Here is a 13,107-nt window from a genome sequence, read left to right as displayed (position 1 = left end):
TACATCTGCTAGCCCATCATGGAAAGGATTCCCAAAACTTACTCAACTATGCCAGAGCCCATATTGTCTTGTGGCTGCACATGGAAGTTTCCAGCATGAATAACATAATGATCCCTTTGAGCCTGGGTGGCGAACCATAGGAAAAATCACATGGATACCCCGGGATTCTCCGTTGGACAACATTAGATTTCCCCAGGTGCCCACAAACCAATCCACCCAGATGTGTGCTAAAGTAGGCACCTTAAGTAAACCCTTAGTTCATAATAATACTCACAATTGTCATGAATCACTCAAACCAAACCACGTCTACAAGCATAGCATAGCAAAGTATAATAAGCGTAATGTAGTAACTCCCAAGGTTTGAATAAAAGGGAAATAGGTACTACCTCAACAACTACTTCCCAATACCCACATGTTAAACATATCCTACTCATGCAATGTTTGAGGATTGAAACTAATGCATAAAACTGGGTAATAATGGATATGATCAAAGTGTTACTTGCCTTGCTGACGATCTGAAAACCCTAGTGACTCGTAGTAGCACGCTTCACACTCCGGAAACTCTATCATGAACAAACAATAGCATACATAAGCACTCAAGCATAAGATGCAAGAGTAAAACTCAAGTTAGAAGATCCAAACTGAAAGTTCAACTGAAGAGCTTATATTTGCAAAAAGAACCAACCAAATCGGAGCAACGAAACTCAAACTACGATCAAAAGAAATTCGAATTCAAATCTGCTTGCAACCAAATTTTTAATTTGTAAAAATTATGTCCAAGTTGGTTATTTGGAAACATGGGAACATGACGAAGATTTTGGCGTTAGTTTCACTGGATTTGGACTAACAAGCAAAAAGTTGCGAAGGTTTGAAGATCGTGGACTAATTTGTGATAAAAGTATTCGCGGATAGGTCCTGGACGAAATAAAATAAAAGAAAAACCTATCGAACGAACGTTCGCTAACAGAACCAAACGAACGAACGTTGTTCGCTACTGCGGATTAACGTACGAACGTTCGCAAATTAGATTTGAATATAAAAATCGAGAAAAACCCTAATCCTAAAAATAAACCGATCTAAACCGAAGAACCGAAAAAAACTAAAATGAACCGGCAAACCGGAATGGTTTTTATACCAGTTCATGACGACGGCGGTCAACACCGGCGGCGGAACTCCGGCGGCACCAGCGAGGCAAAGAGGCGGCGGCGCGCAGCAGCGGGGGGCGGCAGGCGGCAGCGGCGGCGAGTTGGCGGCAGCGACTCTGGGTCGGGTGGGGAGGAGGTGGCGGGGTGGCGCGACTTTTAAGGAGGGGGGCGGGCGGCACAAACCTTGGGCGAGGGGGCGGCCATGGGAGCCCGACTCGGACTCCCCTCGGCATCCGTGCGGCGGCGCCAACCTTGGGCGAGGGGGCGGCCATGGGAGGAAGGCGACGGGGCGACGTGGGTTGCGGCCCTGCTCGGCTGGGCCTTCGGCCCATTCGGGCGATGAACTTTTTTTTTAAATAAAATTTCGCCCGAAGAAAATCCTAATAAAATATAAAAAAATTCTAAAAATACCATATACAATTTTCACCGTCTCAACCTAATATTTAGAAGAAGGTGAAATTTTTCTGGCCTAAAGATGCAATTTTTAAAAATGCATATTTTTTCTAATTCAAATAAAATCCAAATAAAATATAAATTTGATTTTAAAATTTCGCCTCCACTATTCCTTTCTTTTGGAGAAGTCATATTATCTTCACTCTTAATATTGGAAATAATTGGAGAGAAAAATATTAAAATCAAATTGATCCTCTTTTCAAATTTGAGAAAAATTCAAAAATGAAAATGTGAAACCTCCAACTCTCTCCTTGGGTCCTTGAGTTGCTTAAGATTTCTAGGATCACAACCAAAATGCAAATAAACATGATATACATATGATGACCTATGTATAACATCCAAATTGAAAATTGGGATGTTACAAACCAACCCCCTTAAGATGAATCTCGCCCTCGAGATTCGGGTTGGCTAGAAAATAGGTGTGGGTGGTCTTTCCATAGGTCTTCTTCTCTTTCACAGGTGGCTTCATCCTCGGTATGGTGGCTCCATTGAACTTTGCAAAACTTGATAACCTTGTTGCGTGTAACTCAGCTGGCAAACTCGAGAATCCTGACGGGTTTCTCCTCGTAAGTTGGGTCACTCTCCAACTGAATTGCTTCCAGGGGCACTGTATCTCTCAGAGGAATATCGTCCATTTCTGCATGGCATTTCTTCAACTTGGAAACGTGAAACACATCATGAACTCCAGACAATCCATCGGGTAACTCCAACTTGTAGGCAACTTCTTCCATACGTTCCAAAACTCGATATGGTCCTACAAATCTCGAGGCTAACTTTCCTTTAACTCCAAATCATTTAACTCCTCAGAGTAGTGACACATGAAGATATGCTCTGTCTCCAATTTCATAGACTACCTCCTTGCGTTTAGTATCGGTATAACTCTTCTGCCTGGACTGAGATACCTTTAATCTATCTCGAATCAACTTAACCCTCTCTTCACACTCTTTGATCAAATCTGGTCCAAACAACTGGCGGTCTCCAACTTCATCCCACATCAACGGTGTCCTGCACCTTCTTCCATACAAAGCTTCAAAAGGGGCCTTCAAACTAGCCAGATAACTGTTGTTGTATGAGACCTCTACATAGGGTAAATTATCTTCCCAACTAAATCCATAATCTAGCTCACAAGCTCTCAACATATCCTCTAGAATCTGATTGACTCTCTCTGTCTATCCATTGGTCTATGGATGAAAGGTTGTACTGATCTCTAGCCTAGTACCTGATACGTCTCCATCGTATCTACTTTTCCAAACACTTTTGCCCTTGTTTTGGACTCTAACTTGCATGATTTGAATGGAACTAACCCGGACTGACGCTGTTTTCAGCAGAATTACCATGGTGTTATTTATGTGCAGAAACAAAAGTTCTCGGAATGACCTAAAACTTCACGGAACAAATTTTCAGAAATAATAAAAAATCCTTGCAAAAGATGAAGGCCAGGGGGCCCACCACCTGTCCACGAGGGTGGGGGCGCGCCCCCTACCTCGTGGCCCCCCTGGAGCTCCTCCGACCTCAACTCCAACTCTATATATTTGGTTTCGGGGAGAAAAAAAATCAGAGAGAAGGATTCATCGCGTTTTACGATACGAAGCCGCCGCCAAGCCTTAAAACCTCTAGGGAGGGCTGATCTGGAGTCCGTTCGGGGCTCCGGAGAGGGGAATCCGTCGCCATCGTCATCATCAACCATCCTCCATCACCAATTTCATGATGCTCACCACTGTGCGTGAGTAATTCCATCGTAGGCTTGCTAGACGGTTATGCGTTGGATGGGACCTATCATGTAATTGAGTTAGTTTTGTTAGGGTTTGATCCCTAGTATCCACTATGTTCTGAGATTGATATTGTTTTGACTTTGCTATGCATAATGCTTGTCATTAGGGCCCGAGTGCCATGATTTCAGATATGAACCTATTATGTTTTCATCAATATATGAGAGTTCTTGATCCTATCTTGCAAGTCTATAGTCACCTATTATGTGTTATGATCTGTTAACCCCGAAGTGACAATAATCGGGATACTTAACGGTGATGACCGTAGTTTGAGGAGTTCATTTATTCACTATGTGTTAATGCTTTGTTCTGGTACTCTATTAAAAGAGGCCTTAATATCCCTTAGTTTCCATTAGGACCCCGCTGCCACGGGAGGGTAGGACAAAAGATGTCATGCAAGTTCTTTTCCATAAGCACGTATGACTATATTCGGAATACATGACTACATTACATTTATGAACTGGAGCTAGTTCTGTGTCACCCTAGGTTATGATCGTTACATGATGAACCGCATCCGGCATAATTCTCCATCACTGATCCATTGCCTATGAGCTTTCCATATATTGTTCTTCGCTTATTTGCTTTTCTGTTGCTATTGCTATCACCACTACAAAATACCAAAAACATTACTTTTGCTACCGTTACCACTACTATCATATTACTTTATTACTAAATACTTTGCTACAGATACTAAGTTTCCAGGTGTGGTTGAATTGACAACTTAGCTGCTAATACTTGAGAATATTCTTTGGCTCACCTTGTGTCGAATCAATAAATTTTGGTTGAATACTCTACCCTCGAAAACTGTTGCGATCCCCTATACTTGTGGGTTATCAAGACTAATTTCTGGCGCCGTTGCCGGGGAGCATAGCTCTATTCTTTGAGTCACTTGGGATTTATATCTGCTTATCATTATGAAGAACTTGAAAGATCCAAGAACTAAGATTTATCCCTCAACTACGAGGGGAGGTAAGGATTTGGCATCTAGCTCTGGACTTGATTCACCTTCTGTTTTGAGTAAGCTTGCAACACCTAAACCTGCTTCTGCTATTCGTTCTGATATGTCGCATGTTATTGATGATGCCACTTCTGCTATACATGATACTTATGATGAAACTACTTCTATGCTTGATACTACTGTGCCACTTGGTGAATTTCTTGATGAACAACTTGCTAGGGCTAGAGAGAATGAAAATATTGAATCTGATAATATTGATGAAAGTGATGATGAAGACTCACCTGTTATTCCTGAGGGTTATGTTTTTGATAAAGAAGCTTCTTTAGCTATTTTAGCTTGCAAAGATAGATACGAGCTCAAGAGGTTATTAGCTAAATGGAAGCAGCAATCTCTTAATGCTAGAATGAAACCTGACCCTACTTTTGCTACTTCACCTATCTTTGTTACTGATAAGGATTATGAATTCTCTATTGATCCTGATATAATTACTTTGGTTGAATCTGATCCTTTTCATGGCTATGAATCTGAAACTGCTGTGGCACATCTTACTAAATTAAATGATATAGCCACCCTGTTCACTAAAGATGAGAGAACTCGTTACTTTTACATCCTTAAAATATTTCTGTTCTCATCAAAGGGTGATGTTAAGATATGGTTTAATTCTCTTGATCCTGGTTGTGTGCGTAGTCCCTAGGATATGATTTATTACTTCTCTGCTAAATATTTCCCTGCTCATAAGAAACAAGCTGCTTTAAGGGATATATATAATTTTGTGCAAATTGAAGAAGAGAGTCTCCCACATGCTTGGGGGAGGCTTCTCAAGTTACTCAATGCTTTTCCTGATCATCCTCTTAAGAAAAATGAAATACTTGATATCTTTTATAATGGACTAACCGATGCCTCCAGAGATAACCTGGATAGTTGTGCTGGTTCTGTTTTCAGGGAAAGAACACCGGATGAATCTAAAATTCTATTGAATAATATGTTGATAAATGAAAATAATTGGACACTTCCTGAGCCAGCTCCGGGGCCAATTCCTGAGCCTATTCCTAAACCAACTCTGAAGAAGAGGGGTATTCTATTTCTCAATCCTGAAGATATGCAAGTGGCAAAGAAATCTATGAAAGAAAAAGGTATTAAAGCTGAAGATGTTAAGAATTTACCTCCTATTGAAGAAATACATGGTCTTAATTTACCGCCCGTTGAAGAAACATATGATCTTAATCCTTTACCTATTGAAGAAACTCATGGTCTTGATAACCCGACACAGGTAGTAAAGGTAAATTCCCTATTTAGATATGATAAAGCTGAAATCCCATTTACTAAGTTTGCTGGCCCATGCTTAGATGAGTTTGATAAATTTATGGTTAAGCAAGAAGATTTTAATGCTTATTTTGGTAGACAGTTGAAATACAATTCAAATATGCTTGAACACTTGGGTGATTATATGGCTAATGTCAAAGGTGAACTTGAACTTATTAGTAAACATGCTTCTATGGTTACCACTCAAGTAGAACAATTACTTAAAGCTCAAAATGATTTGCTCAATGAATGAATAGTAAGGATAATGATAATGCTATTAGAGTTATGACTAGAGGTGGTAGAATGACTCAGGAACCTTTGTATCCTGAAGGCCACCCTAAGAGAATTGAGCAAGATTCTAGAGAAATAATGTGGATGCACCTAGTCCTTCTAAAAGGAAGAAAAAAATGATAGGACTTTGCATGCTTCTAGTGAACCTGTTATTGAAACACCTGAGACTCCAAATGATATTTCTATTTCTGATGCTGAAACACAATCTGGTAACGAACCTGAGTCTAGTGATAATGTTAATGATAATGTTCATGATGATGCTCAACCTAGTAATGATAATGATGTAGAAATTGAACCTGCTGTTGATCTTGATAACCCACGATCAAAGAATCAATGTTATGATAAGAAAGACTTTGTTGCTAGGAAACATGGTAAGCAAAGAGAGCCTTGGGTTCAGAAACCTATGCCTTTTCCTCCCAAACCATCCAAGAAAAAGGATGATGAGGATTTTGAGCGCTTTGCTGAAATGATTAGACCTATCTTTTTGCGTATGCGATTAACTGATATGCTTAAAATGAATCCTTATGCTAAGTACAGGAAAGATATTGTTACTAATAAAAGAAAGATACCGAAAGCTGAAATTTCCACCATGCTTGCTAATTATACTTTTAAGGGTGGAATACCAAAGAAACTTGGAGATCCCGGTGAACCAACTATACCATGCTCCATTAAAAGAAACTATGTTAAAACTGCTTTATGTGATCTTAGAGCGGGTGTTAGTGTTATGCCTCTCACTTTATATCGTAGACTTGATTTGAATAAGTTGACACCTACTGAAATATCTTTGCAAATGGATAATAAATCAACTGCTATACATGTCGGTATTTGTGAGGATGTGCCTGTTGTAGTTGCACACGTTACTATTTTAACAGACTTTGTTATCCTGGATATTCCCGAGGATGATAGTATGTCTATTATTCTTGGAAGACCCTTTTTGAATACTGCAGGGGCTGTTATTCATTGCACTAAAGGCAATGTCACTTTTCATGTTAATAGTAATGAGCATACGGTACACTTTCCGAGGAAACAACCTCAAGTTCATAGTGTCAACTCTATTGGAAAAATCCCATCGATTATATTTGGAGGTTTTGAATTTCCTCTTCCTACTGTCAAGAAGAAATATGATATTTTTATTATTGGGGATGTGCATATCCCCGTTAAGGTAACATAGTGTTATTCGAAATTTCTCCGGTTCCATGTTATTCGGAATGAGTTAGTTAACAAGACTTGATCAACCTTGTTAGTGGATTCCTTTTGATGAGCATGAGATGGATGAAACTAGAAGGCACAACCTTCTGTACCCTCCTTTTACTTTCTGTTATTTATATTAAATAAAATAAAAATAGTATTTTTCTGTCTGTTATCTGATTATCCATGCAATATAAAAATACCCTAAAAATAAAAGTTCTCCAAATGCCCGGAAATTTAAATATGATTTTTTCTGGAATATTTGAGAATATTTGGCACTGAGAACACAACACGGGGGTCATCCACCTGGCCACGAGGGTGGAGGGCGCGCCCTACCCCCCTAGGCGCGCCCCCCTATCTCATGGGCCCACGGTGGACCTCCTCCACTTATCCTTTCACCCACACACTCCTTCTTCCTCCCCCAAACACGAATATCTAGCTCAAACCCGAGTCCAAGCTCATTTTGCTGCCATTTTTGATCTCCTTGCTCAAAGCACCTCTCACAAAACTGCTTGGGGAGATTGTTCATTGGTATGTGACTCCTCCATTGGTACAATTAGTTTTTGTTCTAGTGCTTTATTCATTGCAAATTCTTGCTGCTTAGGTGACCCTGTTCTTGAGCTTGCATGTCAAATTTATATGATCAAAAGTAGTTTTGATGCATGATATAGGCCCTACGCACTTGTAGGAGTAGTTGCTATCAATATTATTGAGTTTGGTTTACTTTTATTTTGAAGTTACTAAAATTTTTAGAATGTTTCAGAAAATAATGAGGAGACTTTTGAGGGGCTCACCGAGCCGAAGCTCGAAGGAAAAGGCACAGAAGCCCAAGTATAATCTGCCTCGCACCACGGAGGTTTGGTCGTGTGAATGGCCTTCCCAAGATTTCTTGAGAGCAGCCGGGATTTATGAAGATTTTTATGAATTGGCTGAGAATGCAGGCCTCACCGCTTTCCTCCACGACCAACGCGATCAGTATCTCCTACTCACAAATATCTTTGCGCAAAACTTTCATTTCCATTCTAGGAGCTCACCACCTACGGTGGTGTTTTATTTATATGATGAGCATAAGGAGATGTCACTTTATGATTTTTGTCATGTTTGTTTGGTCCCTTTCAAGGGCACGATAGAGGAACCACATCGCAGCGATGTGGATGGGTTTATTGATATCATCATTGTAGGGGAAACGAGGAAGGTTTCCGATGCATGAATCACTAGCATACATTTTCCTGTTTTACGCTATTTTGCATTATTTGCTAGTCGTTGCTTAATTGGTCGCGGAAACTGTGGAAACCTTAGTGTTATTTATATTTTATTCAGTGATAACTCTGTTAGTATGGGCGGCATTATTGCTAAATGGTTAAGTCTGAACCGTATAAAGGGCCCCATCTTTGGGGGCATCTATGCTTCACGCCTAGCTGCACATTTTAACATACCTATTAGGCATTATGAGAAGGAAGAAAAACCACTGCCTCGTGTTTATTTAGATTATAAGAGTATGGTGGCACATGATTTTATTGTTAAGAACAGGGAAGGAGAGCTTAAATACAAATTGTTCTTTGATAAACATCATCCTAAGACTATTACCCTGCCTGCTCCTTCCTTGTTTGATTTATCTGCAGGCCAGTACCTTGTTCCGTTAGAGGCTATGCACGCCTATCGGAACCCTACATCAGCCATAGAGCCAGAGCCGGAACCACAAGTTGATCCTCCATGACAGTCTAATTAGCAGTGGGATCCGGAGATGATTGCCAACCAGTGGCAATCGGGGTCTTCTTCTTCTCAGTACGACCCCAACTATTATTATGGATATCCGCCAGGCCAACCGTGGCCGTAGACCAACTTAGGCCAAAAGCCTTAGCTTGGGGGAGTACGTATTTCTCACCGACATTACATTTATGTTCACACACTCATTGCCACATGTCGGTGCTCATACTTTTTCATTGTATCATCCATACTAGTTTATTTCCCTTTTTATGCTTTCTTCTTGTGTGTTTGATAAACCTTAAGCAAAACCAAAAAAATAGTTGTATCTTTTAATTAGTTCACTTTCCATGCTTGTAGTAGTAATTAAAAACAAAACCCAAAAAGATTTCCTGTTCTTCTTTTACTTGTTGGGAGCTCTCCCATGTAAATAGTTTTATTTCTTTTCTTTTCTTTATGGGTCGATAGGAGAAGACCATAATTAAATTGTTGAAGTAGCTCTTATATGCATTATTGTTGATCTGACAAAAGAGCCCATATTGCCTTGTCTTCTCTTGTTTATTGAATGCTTGCAGATTCCGGCTTAGTCCAATGCACGTGCACTATTATTATTATCCACATCGTTCGGTCGTGCAAGTGAAAGACAATAATGATGATTATATGATGAACTTATTGAGATGAGAAAAGCTGGTATGAACTCGACCTCTCTTGTTTTTGTAAAATATGATTAGCTCATCGTTCCTGATTCAGCCTATTATGAATAAACATGTTTGCAATGACAACTAGAGATCATAGTTCTTGTGCCATGCTTGATTATCTAGGATCTTATAATGGTTTACCTTGCGCGCCAACATGCTATTAAAATAGTTGTGATGTGGTATGATAGGGTGGTATCCTCCTCTGAATGATTTAAGTGACTTGACTTGGCGCATGTTCACGCATGTAGTTGAAACAAAATCAACATAGCCTTCACGATATTTATGTTCATGGTGGATTATATCCTACTCATGCTTGCATTCGATGTTGATTTATTTTAATGCATGTTCATGACTGTTGTCGCTCTCCAGCTGGTCGCTTCCCAGTCTCTTACTTGCCTTCACCTGTACTAAGCGGGAATACTGCTTGTGCATCCAACTCCATAAACCCCAAAGTTATTCCATATGAGTCCACCATACCTACCTATATACAGTATCTACCTGCCGTTCCAAGTAAATTTGTATGTGCCAAACTCTAAACCTTCAAATAAATATCCTGTTTTGTATGCTCGAATAGCTCATGTATCAACTAGGGTTGTCTGTATCTTCCATATTAGGCGCGTTATTCTCAAGAGGAGTGGACTCCGCTCATCACTCACGAGAAAGTGGCTTGTCACTGGGATGCCCAGTCCCATGCTTTATGCAAATCAAATCAAAATAATTGCAACTAAAACTCCCCCTAGGACTCTTGTTAGTTGGAGGCACTCGTTGTTTTGAGCAAGCCATGGATTGATGCTTGTTGGTGGAAGGGGGAGTATAAACTTTACCATTCTGTTTGGGAACCGCCTATAATGTGTGTAGCATGGAAGATATCGCCATCTCTTGGTTGTTATGTTGACAATGAAAGTATATCGCTCAAAATATTATTCACCTCTATGTCAAAATCGAGCTCTGGCACCTCTACAAATCCCTGCTTCCCTCTGCGAAGGGCCTGTCTATTTACTTTCATGTTGAGTCATCATCCTCTTATTAAAAAGAACCAGTTGGAGAGCACCGCTGTCATTTGCATTCATTACTGTTAGTTTACATTGAGTATGACTTGACTGGATCTCTTTTACCATGAATTACTGTGTCTAGTCAGTCCTTGATCTTTAAAGGTTCTCTGCATTTATGTTTTGCGGTCTTAGAAAGGGCTAGCAAGATACAATCTTGTTATATCATATTATGATTGTTTTGAGAAAGTGTTGCCATTTTAGATTTATTATTATTGCTCGCTAGTTGATTATGCCATTGATATGAGTAAACTTGAGACCTAAGCGTTATTGTGAATGTGGTTAGTCATAATCTTTTCTGAAAACTTGAATGCTGGCTTTACATATTTACAACAACAAGAGAAAATAGAGTTTGTAAAAGTTTTTCATTATCACTTTCAGTTTATCAACTGAATTGCTTGAGGACAAGAAAAGGTTTAAGCTTGGAGGAGTTCATACGTCTCCGTCGTATCTACTTTTCCAAACACTTTTGCCCTTGTTTTGGACTCTAACTTGCATGATTTGAATGGAACTAACCCGGACTGACGCTGTTTTTAGCAGAATTACCATGGTGTTATTTATGTGCAGAAACAAAAGTTCTCGGAATGAACTGAAACTCCACAGAACAACTTTTCGGAAATAATAAAAAAATCCTTGCAAAAGATGAAGGCCAGGGGGCCCACCACCTGTCCACGAGGGTGGAGGGCGCGCCCCCTACCTTGTGGGCCCCCTGGAGCTCCTCCAACCTCAACTCCAACTCTATATATTTGCTTTCGGGGAGAAAGAAATCAGAGAGAAGGATTCATCGCGTTTTACGATACGGAGGCACCGCCAAGCCCTAAAACCTCTCGGGAGGGCTGATATAGAGTCCGATCGGGGCTCGGGAGAGGGGAATCCGTCGCCATCGTCATCATCAACCATCCTCCATCACCAATTTCATGATGCTCACTGTCATGCGTGAGTAATTCCATCGTAGGCTTGCTGGACGATGATGGGTTGGATGGGATCTATCATGTAATCGAGTTAGTTTTGTTAGGGTTTGATCCCTAGTATCCACTATGTTCTGAGATTGATGTTGCTATGACTTTGCTATGCTTAATGCTTGTCACAAGGGCCCGAGTGCCATGATTTCAGATCTGAACCTATTATGTTTTCATCAATATATGAGAGTTCTTGATCCTATCTTGCAAGTCTATAGTCACCTATTATGTGTTATGATCTGTTAACCCCGAAGTGACAATAATCGGGATACTTACCGGTGATGACCGTAGTTTGAGGAGTTCATGTATTCACTATGTGTTAATGCTTTGTTCCGGTACTCTATTAAAAGGAGGCCTTAATATCCCTTAGTTTCCGTTAGGACCCCGCTGCCATGGGAGGGTAGGACAAAGATGTCATGCAAGTTATTTTCCATAAGCATGTATGACTATATTCGGAATACATGCCTACATTACATTGATGAACTGGAGCTAGTTATGTGTCACCCTAGGTTATGATCGTTACATGATGAACCACATCCGGCATAATTCTCCATCACCAATCCATTGCCTACAAGCTTTCCATATATTGTTCTTCGCTTATTTACTTTTCCGTTGCTATTGTTATCATTACCTTTGCTACCTTTACCACTACTATCATATTACTTTGGTACTAAATACTTTGCTGTAGATACTAAGTTTCCAGGTGTGGTTGAATTGACAACTCAGCTGCTAATACTTGAGAATATTCTTTGGCTCCCCTTGTGTCGAATCAATAAATTTGGGTTGAATACTCTACCCTCGAAAACTGTTGCGATCCCCTATACTTGTGGGTTATCAGTACCCAAAGTCTGGTGCAGCTGTTTCCAAAACTTCAAGGTAGACTATGTTCCTCTATCTGATACGATGGTCCTGGGAACTCCATGCAGACATACGATCCAGGTCATATATATCTTGGCCAACTTTGCGCTTGTATATGTTGTTTTCACGGTGATAAAGTGAGCTACCTTGGTCAAGCGATCAACTACTACCCAGATTGAATCATATCCCGATCGGGTCCTGGGTAATCCGGTGATGAAATCCATGCCAAGTTTATCCCACTTCCATTCGGGTATTGGCATAGGCTGAAGTAATCCTGCTGGCTTTTGATGATCTGCCTTCACTCTCTGGCATACATCGCATACCACTACATACTCGGCAATATCCTTCTTCATTCCTATCTACCAGAAACGTTCCTTCAAATCCAAATACATCTTGGTGTTTCTGGGGTGAATCGAGTATGGTGAGTCATGGGCCTCCTGAAGCATTAACTTCCTGATCCCCGCATTATTGGGCACATAAACACGATCCTCAAACCATAAAGTTTTGTGCTCATCCTCACAAAAAACTTTGGCTTTTCCTTTGCTCATCTTCTCCTTTATATCAACAATTTCCTTGTCATCCTTCTGAGCTTCTCGAATCTTTCCCAATAATGTAGACCGAACCTCCATTGTTGCAACAAAACCTCTTGGAACTATCTCCAACCGAAGTTCCTTGAGATCGTCTACTAGCTCCTGCGGTAATCCTCCGCTTACGAGGGTATTGGCATAACTCT

The sequence above is a fragment of the Triticum urartu genome, chromosome 4, assembly GCF_003073215.2.
Source record: "Triticum urartu cultivar G1812 chromosome 4, Tu2.1, whole genome shotgun sequence".
NCBI classification, from domain to species: domain Eukaryota; kingdom Viridiplantae; phylum Streptophyta; class Magnoliopsida; order Poales; family Poaceae; genus Triticum; species Triticum urartu.
Note: the sequence above shows the minus strand (reverse complement) of the source record.